At 42.7% G+C, this 17,269-nt stretch overlaps 1 protein-coding gene across 1 annotated transcript in view; it reads right to left on the minus strand.

Annotated features, from left to right (window-relative positions):
* SLC24A3 (solute carrier family 24 member 3) overlaps nucleotides 1-17,269 on the minus strand; it is a 501,442-nt gene that overhangs the window by 136,119 nt on the left and 348,054 nt on the right. The gene's annotated exons all lie outside the window — the stretch shown is intronic.

A 17,269-nucleotide genomic window follows, 5' to 3' on the forward strand; every position in this document is an offset into this window, starting at 1 on the left:
CCCTGGGATCAAGACCTGAGCCGAAGGCAGACACTTAACTGACTGAGCCACCCAGGCGCCCCTGAAGACTTTTGATTTAACCTTACACAAAGCAGTCAAGAAGTGCTAGGGTATAACTGCCCCCTGGGAGCCCTCCCACCCTGACCAATGGAAGTTGGTGTATCAGTACCCCGGCTCCCTTGCCCTCTGGGTGGAATAACCGGCGCTGTCTCCCTGGGTTCCCCAGATGACTAAGCTTCAGGTGTCCACACTGTTGCAAACTTGACCACCCATTTTTTATTGGCAATCCTCCCTTCTCTGCCCCGCTTCCTACTGCACTACTGATGTTTCTCTCCACCCCCAGAGAGCCACTTGCATTCCAGCCCTTGTCTCAGAGTCTGCTTCTGGGAGAGCCCAAATTAAAACAAGCGAGGGGGTTAAAGAAGATTGTGGAAAGAATGAAATGCAGCTTGCAATCAAGATGGGCTACTCTCAGAAACAACAGTTTTCCAAAAACCCAGAGGGACTAGCGTAAGGGCATGTAATTCAAAGACATCCATCTCAGATAAACACATTGCCAACTACACAACTAGGTAAGGAGGCAGGCTGCCTACCATGAGGTTCCCATTTTAGAAAGCCCTGGGTGATCTAGATGACTGAACGTGTGAGTGACCCTGCTTCTTCCTTCCCACGCCTTAAATTCACCAATAAAGAGTAAGCCTATGAAACCCTAGGCATCCCAACCTGGACCCCAATGAAGACAGAGCCCCAGGTCTGCACTCTCTCACCATGCCCCTCACTGTGTGGCTCTGCTGTACCGTGTACCCTCCAGAACCTATAAGTAATAAATCTTAGTTTTCCAGAGTTCCCTGATGGTTGTTGCCGAGGGATGCCTTGCATTCATAAAAAGAACCACAGAGGCCAATTCAGCCACAACACTGGCTCCTGTCAGGGAGATGTCTGTGAGAGCTTGCCACAAGGAGCTGGGGCCCAGGTGCATGCCCTAGGCACTCCTAGAAGATAGCATCACTACCTGTAAGTTGAGACAAACACAAAATAGGGACTCTATCCCTTAGTCCTACCCGCATGGTTGTTTTGTCAGTTAGCACTGTGAAGGTCTTTGAAACCACTGTCAACTGAAAGGGTTTCTCTTGCAGGAACTCAAATGCTAAAGAAAATGAGTATGGTAATGTACCTGCTCCATTAGCATAAATCCTAGAATTACGTTAGTTGAAAGGAGTTTTATGACGGCCATATAAGGCCCAGAGCTGATCAGTGTTCTTGGAGGTCACCACACTGGAGTGACTATATTGGAGCCTTGGGAATGAGACTTTTGCCATCTCGGGAGAAATATTTTGGTGGGAGAAGATCAATTGTCTCCCTGTGTGTTCTCTTCCTTCTTTCTCTTTCTCTGTCTCTTCCTTACCCCAGATGCCTCTCCCGTGGTATCCACTCCTGAGATATTGGTTCCTAAGTCCCTGAGGAAGTCATTTATTTCTTTTGGTTGTTAGCTTTTCAAAAAAGTGGGGGTGATAACTGCCACTACTCCTCCATGTTCATTAAAGGAAAGTTCTGGGGACAGGTCTGTGTAGCTGGACTGATGCCCACGTGGGCCTTACAGGAGGCTCACACATTCTCTGTTCGCCTGCACAATGGTACAGGATGGGACACTGGATTTAATCCAGTCTCACAGGTGGGAATCAAGCTCAGTAACGTGGCTCAGGTCACACAGCTAGTAGGTGGTGAAGGCAGGATCTAAACCCAGGGGACCTGCCTCCCGAGTCCATGTTCCTAACCACCATGCCACACGGCATCTCAGGAAGAGATGTCTCTTTATTTAAGGAATTGTCCTTTAAATAAGGAATATCTACTTCTCTAACCTGTGCCGGGTCTCAAATCCCCTTCTATGGAGACCTCCTGTGAGACGGGGGCTCTTAACCAAGGGTCCCCGAACCCCCTACCCCACCAGGGAATACTTAGAACAACTTAGGAGTTTGTCTTTGTGGATGGAAACAAATTGCATCTTGTTTTCACTAGCCTCTGAGTGGAATTCAGCATTTCCTTCCACTAAGAATATAGGCAATAAGCCCCAGTAGTATTGGCAAGACCTGGGAATATGTCCCCAGTGGAAATCACAGACCTTTCATATCACATGACCAGCACTGCAGAGACCACATGCATTTGCATGACCACATATCACAACTTCAAAAATAGTTATGAGATCTGACATTAGATCTTGTATTTAACATATTAACAAAGGATCATGCAGGTTTCTAGATTGCTGTGTACTTTAAAGTATACCAGAGTCATCTGGGAAATGCAGACAAAATGACGGTCCCCCAGGCCCGATTCCAGAAAACCTATTTAGCAGGTCTGGGTGAGGGCCCAGGGATCTGCATTTCTAATCAGCACCAAATGGTTCTGATGCAGGTGGTCTAGGGGTTTCCTGGTCTACTTCTGCAGGCCCCCAGCAGGACCCCTTGAGAGAGTTAAGTCCAGAATAGTGGGGAGGCTTGGTGCATCTGTCAGAATCTGCATAGGAAACAAAAGGTTGCTCAAAAGGGTTTAACCAGAGAGAACTCTTTTTTAATTGCAGAGAGTTTGGTGAAGGGCTTCCTTACAGTAGTACAGGCAGGGCTAAGGGAATGGACAGAGAAAGCAAGGCACCCAGCACCTAGCAACACAGGAAGCTGTTGCCTTGAAGTGGCCTGAAGGAGCAAGAGGAGGGAACTAGGTTGCTGCAGCCTGGTGAGTGGGGATGAGCTGCTCAGCACATGGATTCTCACAGAGGGTGAGGAAGCAGCTGCTGCCAGAGTCTGGAAAGCCAGGAGTGAGCAGGGAAGAAATGCTCCGACCTCTCTCTCTCACCCCTCCCCAGAGGCATGGAAGCCTGGTAGATATGGTCCTTAGAGGCTGGCCTTCTGGGGTCCAGAGGGGGGCAGAGAAGAGTGGACAATGAAAGTGCCAGTGCAGAAAGAGAAGAACCAACTAGGAAAATTGGGGAGAGATGCAAAAAAGAAAGGGGAAGAATGATGGGAGAGGGGTGCCAGAAGAGAAGAAGGAGGTGGAAAGGGACATAAACAGGTTCTTAAAGCCAACCACAATTCATCCATGAAGACATCAGCCCTTCACTACTTCCTTCCCTCCACTGGGGATTTAAGAAGACTCACAATAAAAACAGATACGATAAAATAGTGGTAAACACAAATGAGTGTAAAGCATCAAAACAGAAGAAAAATAAAAATACAGGTAGGAAGTTGTGATTGGGAAGAAAGAGAACACACATATAGCACCATGCACACTGCACCCCATGGGGACACCCAGAATTCCTGGGGGTCTGGGGGGGACAGGCACGTTCTGGCTGGCTAGGTCTGAACCCCCATGGGGGCTCCCTGACACACCCTTTTTTAGGGTTATGGGCTGAACTGCTTCCTGGGGTTTGCGGACCATTCCCATCTCTAAGTAAGCTTTTTTTTTTTTTTTTTTTTTTTTTTTTTCCTCACATAAGACAGAAGAGAGCAAACCCAGTTGGGGGAGAAGGGCCAACTTCTATGAGAGGGAATGGATCATTCTCTTTCTCCATCTCTCTCTATAGGTATATAATACATATTCGGTATTTTTGATTTTTTAAAATTTAATTTTAACTTTTTTATGGTGGCAAAGTATACACAATACAATGTTTACCATTTTAACCATTTGCTAGTATGCAGTTCAAAGCCATTATATATATTCACGTTCACATTCAGATCATTATACAACTATCACCACCACCCATTTTGAGAACTTTTTCATCCACCCAAACTGAAACTCTGTACCCATTAAACACTAACTCCTCATTCCCCCTCCTTCCCAGGCCCCGACAACCACCATTTTACCTTCTGTCTCTATGAATTTGACTCTTACAGGTACCTCATCTAAGTGGAATCATACAGTTTTTGTCCTTTTGTGACTGGCCTATTTTACTTAAAATAATGTCCCCAAGAGTCCTCCAAGTTGTAACATGTGTCAGAATCTCTTTCCTTAAAAGCTGAATTAATATTCCACTGTATGTATATATCACATTTTGTTTATCTATTCATCCATTTATGGACATTTGGGTTACTTCCACCTTTTGGCTATTATGAACACAGGTGTACAATTATCTGTTCAAGTCCCAGCTTTCAATGTTTTTCGGTAAATACCCAGTAGAAGAATTGCTGGATCATGTGGTGATTCTATGTTTAATTTTCCAAGGAAATTTCATACCATTGCCCACAGCAGCTACACCATTTTACGTTCTCACCAACAGTGCACAAGGAGGGTTCCCATTTCTCCACGTGCTCGCCAACACTTGCTATTTTCTGGTTTTTGTTTTATTTTGTTTTTTGACGGTTTCCATCTGAATGCGTGTGAGGTGGTGTGACCACTACACAGCTTGGAGTTTTGTGAATAAGTTCATTTGTGGCAAAAAAGTAAACAAAATCTCCCTGAAGCCCTGCTGTTAGGACAGGAGACAAGTCTGAGTGGAAGAGTAAAAACGTTTCTTTGTTCCCTTGCAGCCTTTTCCCCAAGCACACCCACAAACCCCATAAAGTCCATTAATTCTTTCCAAAGGAAGAGCCTTGTTTGCAGAATCAGGAATGGTAATTTCCCTACATCTATATGGGCTTCCTTTTCAAAGTCTTACCCAGAAGAAGTCTTTGTTTAGCTTACACAAGAATAAGCACAGAGTCAGGGCTGAGGGAAATAGTGACAGTGAAGGAAGGGGCAGACTCAGTGAGTGATGACGAGTTTGGGGACCTTGGTATTGTCACCGGCTGTCACCTGGCACCATGGCCTCAACTGCCCACAGGGGCCCACAAGGGGAAGGAATCAGAAAAGTGGATGAGGTGGGGTCTGTGGCTTGCTGGACAGTGGAGGTCCATCTCAGGTGGGCAGCCTGTGCTATGCCATGCCCTGGCCAACACTGCATGAGAATATGTGCTCAGTGTGGCCAGAGCTTCTGATTTTCCAAGAGAGAAGCTGCAAATTTGGACTTTAGGTAAAATCTCCTCATTCTGAGTAACGGAAACTAATGTAGCCACTCTGGCTTCACCCCCGACTCTCTCCTTTGCTGATTCTGTTCCAAGCACATTGGCTTCCTGGCTGTTGCATGAATAAACCTGGGCAGTTGTACCTCAGGGCCCTTGTACTGGCGGCCCATTCTCTCCCCAGCCATCCACATGACTCCTTCCCTTACTTCCTTCACTTTTGCTCAAGTATCACCCTCTTTGAACCTACCCTCACCCTGCAGCATGTTTCTCCTGCACCTCCCCTCCTCACTGTCTGTGCTCCACTATTTCTTTTTCCACCATATGGATTAGCTTCTAGCATAATAAACAATTTACTTATTATGTTTATTTTCCTGTCTGCCTCCTTCCTTAGAATATAAGCTCCATGAGGACAGAGGGCTCTGCCTGTCTCAGCCTCTGATGTATTCCAAGTGCCTAGAATAGGGCTGGCACATAGTACATGCTTACTAAGTACTGAATGAATGAATGATTGAATTCAACAATTGTAAAGCACTGAGACAACCAAATGAAACCTGTCAATAGTCAGAATGGTGATCTCAAGTCAGGTCCAACTGCCCATTCCTTTGATCAGCAAAATAAGGCCCTGGGCAGTTAAATAACTTTTCTGCAGTCATTCCACCTGGCTTGTTCTGAAACTCCTATCCCTGGACCATTGGGCCAGGGCTCTTCCCACAGCTTCATGCTCTATCTCAAAGTTCCCAAAAGAGCTCAGATGAGGACCTATGACTACTGTCCCCTAAGACTTTCCTCATGTGGAAATCCAAGATAACAGGCACCATCTTTCCACCTCCTTTCCAGTTTATTCCAGGAGATAGGCACTAACTACCTGGTGGCTGAAAGCCTGAACCCATGTGTGAACTTCAAGAGCCCCACACCCAGGCGTCCCACACCTCAAGCCTAGAGTCTATGCTGATGAAAGCATCAACAACATCTGGTTGGCACCCAGGACAGAGGTTTGGGACAGTTTTGTTCACTTCTATATCCCCTGGCTTACATCAGTGCCTGACACTGTTTCTGGAATGTTTCTTGAATGAATGCCTGAATGAATGAGCTCTTTCTATGGGCCAGGCCCTAGGCTCTGCCACCCCAGAGAATACAAATTACCAGGCACTTGCCACTCAGTGAACCCTGGTGAAGTAGCTCCAGCAGCCCAGATCTTAGAAGGTCACAGGGCTGATCCATGAGAAGCACAGAATCCAAAAGCCACAAACTAGTATGTAGGACTCAGGTTGATCTGATGGAGCACCAACATGTCTGCTAAATATGTAAGCAGAGCATTTGGTATTAAAGCTAAACACGAGCTATTCACGAGATTCTACATGAGCTTAGAGGAAGGACAACTAACCTACATTTTAGATAGTGAGCGGAAGGATATGGCAAGACTCTTGGGAGGAGTAGACGGTTACATTATGTCTGAGAAGCCAAGCAAAGAAGTGGCTAGGTAAGGGGAAAAACAGCATGAATAAAAGGATGGTATCATAAATTAACATGGTTTGTACTGAAAAGGACAAATTATGCACTATTGCTGGAGTATAGATTGTGGGCAAGAAAGCGGACAGATGAGGCTGCAGAAATAGGCAAAGGTCAGTTTGGGGAGGCTCTTATATTCTGGGCTGATATTTGGATGCATAAATGCAGACTGTCTGCCTTGAACAGGAAATACTTGTTGACTCCAGTAGGTGAATGCTATAATGATAAAAGTGGTTTTGGTGGTGGTGATTATGGTTGTAATGGTGATGATGATGATGGTGATATTAGTGATTGTGATGGTAATATTGGTGGTTAGGGTGGTGGTGATAGTGATAGTAATGATGATAATGATGACAATGAGGGTGATGGTGATAGAGATAGTGATTTGATGATGTGACGATGATGGCTGGTGCTGGCGGTGTAGGTGCTGATGGTGATGGTGATGGTGGTGATGATGATGTAATGATGATGATGACAGTGATCGTGGTGGTGATGGTGATGAAGATGAATGATGGTGATGGTGATGGTAATGATGATGGTGATGATGATGAATGATGGTGATGGTAATGATGACAGTGATGATGATAATAATGATGAAGATGAGGATGGTGATGGTAACTATGATGAAGATGGTAATGATGATGTAATGATGATCGTGATGACAGTGATGGTGGTAGTGATGGTGATGATGATGATGATGGTGATACTGATGGTGATAATCATTTCACCATGTGGTGACACTGATGACAGCAGTGGTGATAGAGTGACTGTGATATGATGACAGAGACAATGATGATGATGATGGTGATAAGTATGATTGCTGACATTTACTGAGTATTGAACATGGGCCTAGAATTACTTTAAAGCTTAATCTCTCAACTACACCATGAAATAGAAACTACTGTCATCCCTACCATTTGGACAAGAAAACTGAGGCAGAGAGAATATAAGCCCAAGATCACAGAGCCAGTCCATGACTGAAACTGGACTTCAACCCCATTTGTATGACTCCAATCCAAGCCAGAGTTCATGGCTCTAACTCCAATTGCTTTCAGCAGCAAGAGAAGAGGAGTGGTCTGGAGGCTCAGAAAGCCCACTGTCTTGAAGATTTCTTGAGATCTTTTTCTTCCCTTTCTTCCTCTCTTATTTCTCAGTGACATCCCCACCTCATCCTTCCCCATTAAACCCTGGTGGCACACTCTGTGGGAGTTCTCAAAATCTCATGCACAGACAGCTGTGTGCTGGTTGACAGCTGGCTTGTCTCCCAACAGTGGCCTCTTCCTCTTCAGGCTTGTTTGAGAAAATGAGGACAATGACTTCTCCCCTAGAAATATACTGCAAATATTAGAGAATTTAACTTTTCTGGAGGACTTTGGAATTTCAAAATTTCCCCAACTCTGCAAGATGGTGGAACTCTTCACTTCAAGGTTGGTGTGGTGAGAAACCTGCTTCTTGCCTCAAAGTTTTTATTAGTAACCTGAGCCAAGCCTTTCTGAGGAAAACCACAATAGGGTAGGGATTTTCATGCCAGAGTTAGAGCTAAGCTTATTGCACAACACTGTGCCTTTGAAAGACACCAGGCTGGTTAAAGTTATCAAGATATTTGCATTCTTGCCTTTCTGTCATCTTCTTGTTATTCTCTCCCCAAATAGTCTTGGGAGCTGGTGGGCACCACAACTGCCAGATAACATCAAACAGTGGAACTGCAAGCCAATCATGGGTGAGCAAGCAGCACTTCCAAACACAGAATTGGCTGGAGACACAGGCCATCCAAGCAGGCTCATAATCTGGCGCCTCTTCAAACCCATGTTCTTTAAATATTTATTCAATATTTATTTAGTGGAGAAGGGAGGGGAAAACTAATCTTCTATTAATAAAATATATATATATTTTATATATATAACTATTATAATATATAAAATAACTATTATATATATAAAATATATATATAAATGAAGCCCCTTACTAATTCATTTCCACTGGTGTAAGCAGAGCCAATGTTCTGAAAAATATCCTGAAAAATCTTCCCCCATTTTTCTGCAATTGTTATCTCTTTCAAGTTTCTTTTGTAGCAAGAACTACTCGAAAGTAGGCAACTTCTTGTTGGTGAATTCAAAATTTCAGTGTTTAATATTTAGATAATGAAACACATTTTTATTCGATGTTGGTAGATACTATGCTCTGTGCAAATTTAAAATTTCAGTTGGTGGGATGCTATGAGCACTTACAGAGTACATGTAATCGAAAGAGGACAGTAGTAGCAAAAGGCAGAAACATCCTTTTTATTCCACTTTAGGCAGCTGTTTGCTTCAGGTGGAGGGGATTAATCTATTTGTCTTTAGTTGTGTCATGTGGAAGCCGAAGTTAAGTGGCACCATCTTTCCCATTTATTATAGTGATGTTTTAGTGCTCTTAGTAGATTGGCACTCCTGAGAAGGTGCCCAGATGGCCACCCTGCAATCTGGCTTTGGGCACCCAACTGAAAGCCATGGCAGCATTCCCAGGTTGGGACCACTTCCTTAACTGTGTCTTTACTGTGTTCTATTACCAGAACTGACCCAGTATCACAGGATATGCTCCTGGAACAGAAGGCAATTTCCCATTAGTGGTGAAGGGCTATACTGGGTCATCTAGTGTCCCCAGCCTGATCCTGCTTGTGAATGGTATGAAGGGCTAATGGCTGGATGCCTACAGGTAGGGGCTCAGTCTGGGACTGTGTGTATAAATGAACAAAGCCAACAGGCTTGTGGGGGGCTTAAACTCTGACCTTCATTTTATTACTTAAGATCTAGTGCAGCTAACAAAGCCAGACCAAAGCTTCATATTACAGTATTTCCAACTTCATACTTCAATGACAACCCATTAAAATAATTACCAAATGATTACAAGGGACTTTTAACTAGGAGGTTCAAAATCTCTCTTGCCAGACAATTAGCTTAGCTGGGCACAAGGGCTCCTTCCCCATGGTTGACATAGGCTGGCTTGAGGTTCAAGGGGTATTCCAGGGAATCCTGTGTACCTGGACAACAGTACAAATGACTGCCAGTCTTGAGATGTCCTTCTTGCATTCTGTTCACTTGGTGTGTCCTTAGAAGGCAATCAGGGTTCAAGATAAAGATGCTCCCAGATCATTCCACTAAAAATCCTCTCTGTTGTTGGAGGAACAATGTCACTGATAATGAGGACTGATTCTTGCTGTGGTGTGTAGATGCTGACACCAACTTTATGAGCTGTGGCTTCAAGGCAGAGAGCTAAAATTTAATCATGTTTTCATTTGCCTCTCTCAGGACTCAGAAAAAGTAAGAAGCAGAGTTGCAACTAAGAGTCCCAGAGATTATCTAATGGCATGGAGGGAGAGCACACTGAAACACAGGAGAGATACGTTCTGTTGAGGTGATAAAGGGATGGAAGAATACTAGTCATCTTTGAGTTTCTGCAGTTCTCTTCTGCAACTTACAAAACAGGATTGGGAAAAATCTGCCAGCCACTAACTCCTGCTCTCCCCTAATGTAAATAAGTTGGTGGATGCTATGATTAACCATGGTTACAAAGCAAAATCGGATAGCCTGGTTCCATATCTGAGTTGTGTGACTTGAAGTGAGTATTTTGAACCTCATTAAGACTTCAATTTTCCTTGTGTAAAGTGGAGAAAAATAATGGTATCTATCTCATACAGTTGTCTTGAAACTAGATAATTCATGCAAAATTCTTAGCATCATGGCTGGAATGTTGCAAGCATTCAATAAATGCTGAATAATATTATTGTTGCCAGAGGTCATTATTATTTCAATCAACTTGTTAGAAAAGTGGGACCAACTGAACTGAAATGGAATCATGGAATCACAAGAAAAGATTAGAAGGCTTCTTCCTCTTTGACTGCATCTGTGGTGGCCACTTCATCATGGAAGCAGGCACACAGAAATGATTTGCTGCACAGCCTGGCTTCCTTTTCTTCTCCTGTCTCATAAGAGCTGTTGCCCACCCGAAGAAACCCAACCCAAGTTTCACATTCCAAAAACACATGATTTAGGATTCCCCACTGGTCAAGGGGGATGGCCAATGCTATGGTAAAATCCAACCCACCCCTGGAACCAATGTTAATTACAACTGAAAAGCAGATGGTGCCTCGATCTAGGCCCATCTGTTCCCCGTCTGTGGGAAGTTTCCCCAGCGGAGAAGAGAGAGCCATAGCCAACTTCTTTTTGCCCCAAGAAAGACTGGACTTTCGCATTTCAGAAAACATCTTATATTTGTCATGATAAGACTTTCTCTGATCTACATAACCACAGAAACATTAGGTCAGACATCCAACAAGGGAAGATCAGAGGGATGACCTTGGGCATGTAGACAGCTGCTCAAGCTCAAGATGTCACCACAAGTGAGACAACCTGGAGAAAAGAAAGTATTTGAATATGACTTGTTTACTGGTTTGTAAGACAAGGCTTCCTCTCAGACATACAGAAATCCAATTATTAAGTGGCCTGGATGAGGAAATTATTTGATTAGATTCCATTACTCATATTTACCTTACCCATGTTTTTAAGAATGGACAAGGAAGTGATTTCCCCTCTCCATTTCTAAACAGAACATACCAGTTGAACAGAAGAAGTGACCTTGTGGCTCCTATAGGTAATGGCAATGTTACTTGGTCTGGTCTGGCGGTGACTTTAAATTCACTGATATGAGCCAATAAAGAAAGCATTACCTAAGTTCGCACTGGGCAGGGAATTGTGCCTTTGACTGTGGACCTAATGGGAGGTGCTGTTCACTACTAGTAATTCAGTGTTTAGAAAAAGTATGTGGTACGTGGAGTGGACCCTGGTGCTTCTTCCGGTCTCACTTCTGACAGTGAGCAACTTAAGACACAGTGGCAGCTTCCTACCCAGAGCAGCTTCCCACCTCACCTGTGGCTCTCTGCTTTTCTGCCTGAGGAAGCCACCAGTGCTAGAGAGCTTTCCTTAGCAATGAGCAGAGAAGCCTGAAAGTGCCCAGGTTTTAACAACTCAGTGACCATCATCAACAAAAGAGAGACAGAAGAAGGAATCTGTGAATCAGTACCCAGCCTGCTCAGTCCTGGCTGGGACAATTCTGAGTCAGAGTCTACACCATTTCTCTGAGAGTCCTCACTGGGATAGAGCCCCAGTTGTTCACAGTGGTAACCAGCTCTTTAATGCCCCTGTTGACTCCCCTCCTTTCCCTGTCTTGCTCCCCCCACTCCCTCACTTCTGCATCCTGAGCATCACCTCAAATAAACTGCCTGCACCTGGTGGGGTGCTGGAACAGGCTTGTATCAGCTCACAAGGGCCAATGATTAAATTTTCAGGAAATCTGCATATCTGTTGATGTACTGATAGCTTAAAATTGGTTATGGTGTAGGTATTTACACCATGGATATTGGCAAATGTTACAAATCAGGCTTCTCCCCACCCCCAGGGGACAAGTTGTTAAATATTGACCAGCACACACTGTCTTCACCCTAGATTTGTCTCAGGGTTTGTTTTAGGGAGCACCCAAATAAGAATATGAGTAGAAAGTGCCTCACAGAAGCCAACACATGAGCATTTATGGTAACAAAAGAATCAAATTTGCCATCATGATTACATGCATCCCTTCACTGTCCAAAGGATTAATGATTCTTAGTGTGCTTAATGAGTGGAGAAGAATTTGTTTCTAAATTTACAATTAAGAGAGTAGGTGGAACACTACATTAAAAACTAATGATGTAATGTATGGTGATTAACATAATGTAATAAAAAAAACTAATGATGTAATGTATGGTGATTGACATAACATAATAAAATAAAAAAAAAAGAGAGTAGGTAGAAAAACTGAACAAAAAATGCGAGGAGCTATTGCTTCTTGAAACTTATTTTGGACTAAAATACAGAAGAAAATCTTTGTGAGGTTGGGTTACACATAGGTTTATCAGATAGAATATAAAAAGAAAAACTGAGACAGAAAATATATTGATAAAATGGAACGCATCAAAAACAAAACTTTGCTCTTCAAGAGACACTGTTAATTCTCTCTGTCAAATAAATAAATAAAATCTTTAAAATAAATAAATAAAAGATTTAAAAAAAAAGAGAGACACTGTTAATAAAATGAAAAGGCAGGCCACAGACTGGGAGAAAAAAACTGCAAAATATACATCTTACAAAGTACTTGTATTTCACATATATAAAGAACACAACTCAAAAACAAGAAGGTAAACAATTAAAATGAGCAAAATAGGGGGGGTGGAGCAAGATGGAGGAGGAGTAGGAGACCTAAATTTCATCTGGTTGCAGGAATCCAGCTGGATAGGGATCAAACCATTCTGAACACCTACGAACTCAACAGGAGAGCGAAGAAAAGAATAGCAGCAACTCTCTGAACAGAAAAGCGACCAATTTCTAGAAGGTAGGACGTGTGGAGAAGTGAATCTGAGGTGATATTCGGGAAGATAGACAGTGGGGGAGGGGGCCTCTGTTGGCCGCTACTGACAAGTGATAGAGCAGTGCAGCACAAAATCGGAACTTGTAGAAGTCTGCTCCGCTGAGGGACGTTGCTCCAGTGGCTAAGCGGGGGGTGGAACCCTCGCTAGAACAGTGTGGTCTCAGGACCCTCAGGGTCACAGGAAGACCAGGGGTGCCTGAGTGCGGCAGAGCTTCCAGGTATCGGAGTGGGGAAGCCGGCTGCAGAGACGGAGCCAAGACACGGGCTCTCAGCTTGGGGTTGCCATAAACTGTGATCTGTGGCACAGTCAGGCCACTGCTCTTCCAGCAGGGATCCAACAAGCGGCAGATCCGGGGAGACTCCCCTTTCTCCCCCTGGGAGGAGCGGCGCAGGAGCGCACAGCAGGGATCTGCTGGGTTTGGAGACTCCACATGGGGTCGGGTGCCAGAGATAGAAACACTTTGTCACAGGCCGGGTGAGCATGAAGTGCGGCCGGAGACCAGGGAGACGGGAGTGATTGACTGCTTTTCTCTGGGGGCACACTGAGGGGTGAGGCCCGGAGTTCTCGGCCTCTCCGGACAGAGATTGGGAGGCCTCCATTTTCACTCTCATCCTCCAAAGCTGTACGGAAAGCTTGCAGGGAACAAAAGCTCCCGAGAGCAAACCCGAGCAGATTACTTAGCCCAGCCCCTGGCAAGGGCGGGGCAATTCCGCCTCAGGCAAAGACATTTGGGAACCACGGCAACAGGCCCCTCTCCCAGAAGACCAGCAAGAACAGCCAGCCTAGGTCAAGTTTACTGATCAATGAGAATGGCAGAACTCCAGCACGAGGGGAATACTGCACCTAGAATTGATGGCTTTTTCCCCCGATTCTTTAGTGTTTCAAAGTTAATTTTTTAAAATTTTCTTTGTTTTCTTTTTCTTTTTCTTTTTTGAATTTTTCTTTTTCACTTTTTCAACCAACATCTTATCAATCCCTCTTTTAAAAAATCTTTTTTATTTTTCATTTTTAGAGTCATATTCCATCCCTTCAGAGTAGTTAACCTTATTTTTGGTATATATATAAGTTGTTCTCTCTTTAAAATTTTGGGATACAGTTTCTTCTAACAGACCAAAATATACCCTAAATTTCTAGTGTATGGCTTTGTTCTAGTCTCCTGCCTGATCACATTCTCTCCATTTTTTTTTAATTCCTCTTCTTTCTTTTTTCAACCAACTTCTTTTCTTATTAACTCCTTTTATAAAATCTTTTATAATTTTCATCTTTATAGTCATATTCCATCCCTTCATCATATTTACCCTTATTTTTATACATATATAAGTTTTTCTTTCTTTAAAACTTTGGGAGGCACTTTCTCCTAACAGACCAAAATATGCCCCAGATCTAGTGTGTGGCACTGATCTACACACCAGCCCGATCATATTTGATCATATTCTTTTTTTAAAATCTTTTTTTTTCTTTTTTCTGTCTTTCCCTTTCTTTTTCCTCGGTTTCAGGTCTCTTCTGATTTGTTAAGTGTATATTTTTCTGGGGTCGCTGTTATCCTGTTAGCATTTTGTTCTCTCATTCATCTACTGTCCTCTGGACAAAATGACAGATGGAAAAAATCACCTCAAAAAAAACAACAAGAAGCAGTACTGACTGCCAAAGACCTAATCAATACGGACATTAGTAAGATGTTGGAACTAGAGTTCAGAATGACGATTTTGAAGATACTAGCTGGGCTTGAAAAAAGCATGGAAGATATTAGAGAAACCCTTTCTGGAGAAATAAAAGAACTAAAATCTAACTAAGTCAAAATCAAAAAGGCTATTAATGAGGTGCCATCAAAAATGGAGGCTCTAACTGCTAGGATCAATGAGGCAAAAGAGAGAATCAGTGATGTAGAAGACCAAATGACGGAAAATAAAGAAGCTGAGAAAAAGAGAGATAAACAACTACTGGATCATGAAGGCAGAATTCGAGAGATATGTGATACCATAAGATGAAACAATATTAGAATGATTGGGATCCCAGAAGAAGAAGAAAGAGAGAGAGGGGCAGAAGGTATATTGGAGCAAATTATAGCAGAGAACTTCCCTAATTTGGGGAAGGAAACAGGCATCAAAATCCAGGAGGCAAAGAGAATCCCTATCAAAATCAACAAAAATAGATCAACACCCCGACATCTAAGAGTAAAACTTACGAGTCTCAGAGACAAAGAGAAAATCCTGAGAGCAGCTCGGGAGAAGAGATCTGTAACCTACAATGGTAGAAACATTAGATTGGCAACAGACCTATCCACAGAGACCTGGCAGGCCAGAAAGGACTGACATGATATATTCAGAGCACTAAATGAGAAAAATATGCAGCCAAGAATACTCTATCCAGCTAGGCTGTCATTGAAAATTGAAGGAGAGATCAAAAGCTTCCAGGACAAACAAAAACTAAAGGAATTTGCAAACATGAAACCAGCCCTACAAGAAATATTGAAAGGGGTCCTCTAAGCAAAGAGAGACCCTAAAAGCAACATAGACCAGAAAGGAACACAGACAATATATAGTAACAGTCACCTTACAGGCAATATAATGACACTAAATTCATACCTTTCAATATTTAACCTGAATGTAAATGGGCTAAATGCCCCAATCAAAAGACACAGGGCATCAGATTGGATAAAAAAACAAGACCCATTGATATGCTGTCTGCAAGAGACTCATTTTAGAACCAAAGACACCCCCAGATTGAAAGTGAGGGGGTGGAAAACAACTTACCATGCTAATAGACACCAAGAGAAAGCTGGGGTGGCAATCCTTATATCAGACAAATTAGATTTTAAACCAAAGACTGTAATAAGAGATAAGGAAGGACACTATATCCTACTTAAAGGGTCTATCCAACAAGAAGATCTAACAATTGTAAATATCTATGCCCCTACTTGGGAGCAGTGAATTATATAAGCCAATTAATAACAAAAGCAAAGAAACAAATTGACAACAATACAGTAATAGTAGGGGACTTTAACACCCCCCTCACTGAAATGGACAGATCGTCTAAGAAAAAGATCAACAAGGAAATAAAGACTTTAAATGACACACCGGACCAAATGGACTTCACAGATGTATTCAGAACATTCCATCCCAAAGCAACAGAATATACATTCTTCTTGAGTGCCCATGGAACATTCTCCAGAATAGATCACATCCTATGTCACAAATCAGGTCTCAACTGGTACCAAAAGATTGGGATCATTCCCTGCATATTTCCAGACCACAATGCTTTGAAACTAGAACTCAATCACAAGAGGAAAGTTGGAAAGAACTCAAATACCTGGAGGCTAAAGAGCATACTACTAAAGAATGAATGGGTCAACCAAGAAATTAAAGAAGAATTAAAAAAATTCATGGAAACCAATGAAAATGAAAACACAACTGTTCAGTCTTTGGGATACAGCAAAGGCAGTCCTAAGAGGAAAGTATATAGCAATTCAAGCCTTTCTCAAGAAACAAGAAAGGTCTCAAATACACAACCTAACCCTACACCTAAAGGAGTTGGAGAAAGAACAGCAAATAAAGCCTAAACCCAGCAGGAAAAGAGAAATAATGAAGATCGAGTGGAAATCAATGAAATAGAAACCAAAAGAACAGTAGAACAGATCAACGAGACTAGGAGCTGGTTCTCTGAAAGAATTAACAAGATTGATAAACCCCTGGCCAGACTTATCAAAAAGAAAAGAGAAATGACCCAAGTCAACAAAATCATGAATGAAAGAGGAGAGATCACAACCAACACCAAAGAAATACAAACAATTATAAAAACATATTATGAGCAACTCTATGCCAGCAAATTAGATAATCTGGAAGAAATGGATGCATTCCTGGAGATGTATCAACTACCAAAACTGAACCAGGAAGAAATAGAAAACCTGAACAGACTTATAACCACTAAGTAAATTGAAGCAGTAATCAGAAATCTCCCAAAAAACAAAAGCCCAGGGCCAGATGGCTTCCCAGGGGAATTCTACCAAACATTTAAAGAAGAATTAATACCCATTCTTCTGAAACTGTTCCAAAAAATAGAAATGGAAGGAAAACTTCCAAACTCATTTTATGAGGCCAGCATTACCTTGATCCCAAAACCAGACAAAGACCCCATCAAAAAGGAGAATTACAGATCGATATCCCTGATGAACATGGATGCAAAAATTCTCACCAAAATACTAGCCAATAGGATCCAACAGTATATTAAAAGGATTATTCACCATGACCAAGTGGGATTTATCCCTGGGCTGCAAGGTTGGTTCAACATCCGCAAATCAATCAATGTCATACAATACATTAATAAAAGAAAG

Source organism: Neomonachus schauinslandi, chromosome 10 (assembly GCF_002201575.2).
Source record: "Neomonachus schauinslandi chromosome 10, ASM220157v2, whole genome shotgun sequence".
In the NCBI taxonomy this organism is placed as follows: domain Eukaryota; kingdom Metazoa; phylum Chordata; class Mammalia; order Carnivora; family Phocidae; genus Neomonachus; species Neomonachus schauinslandi.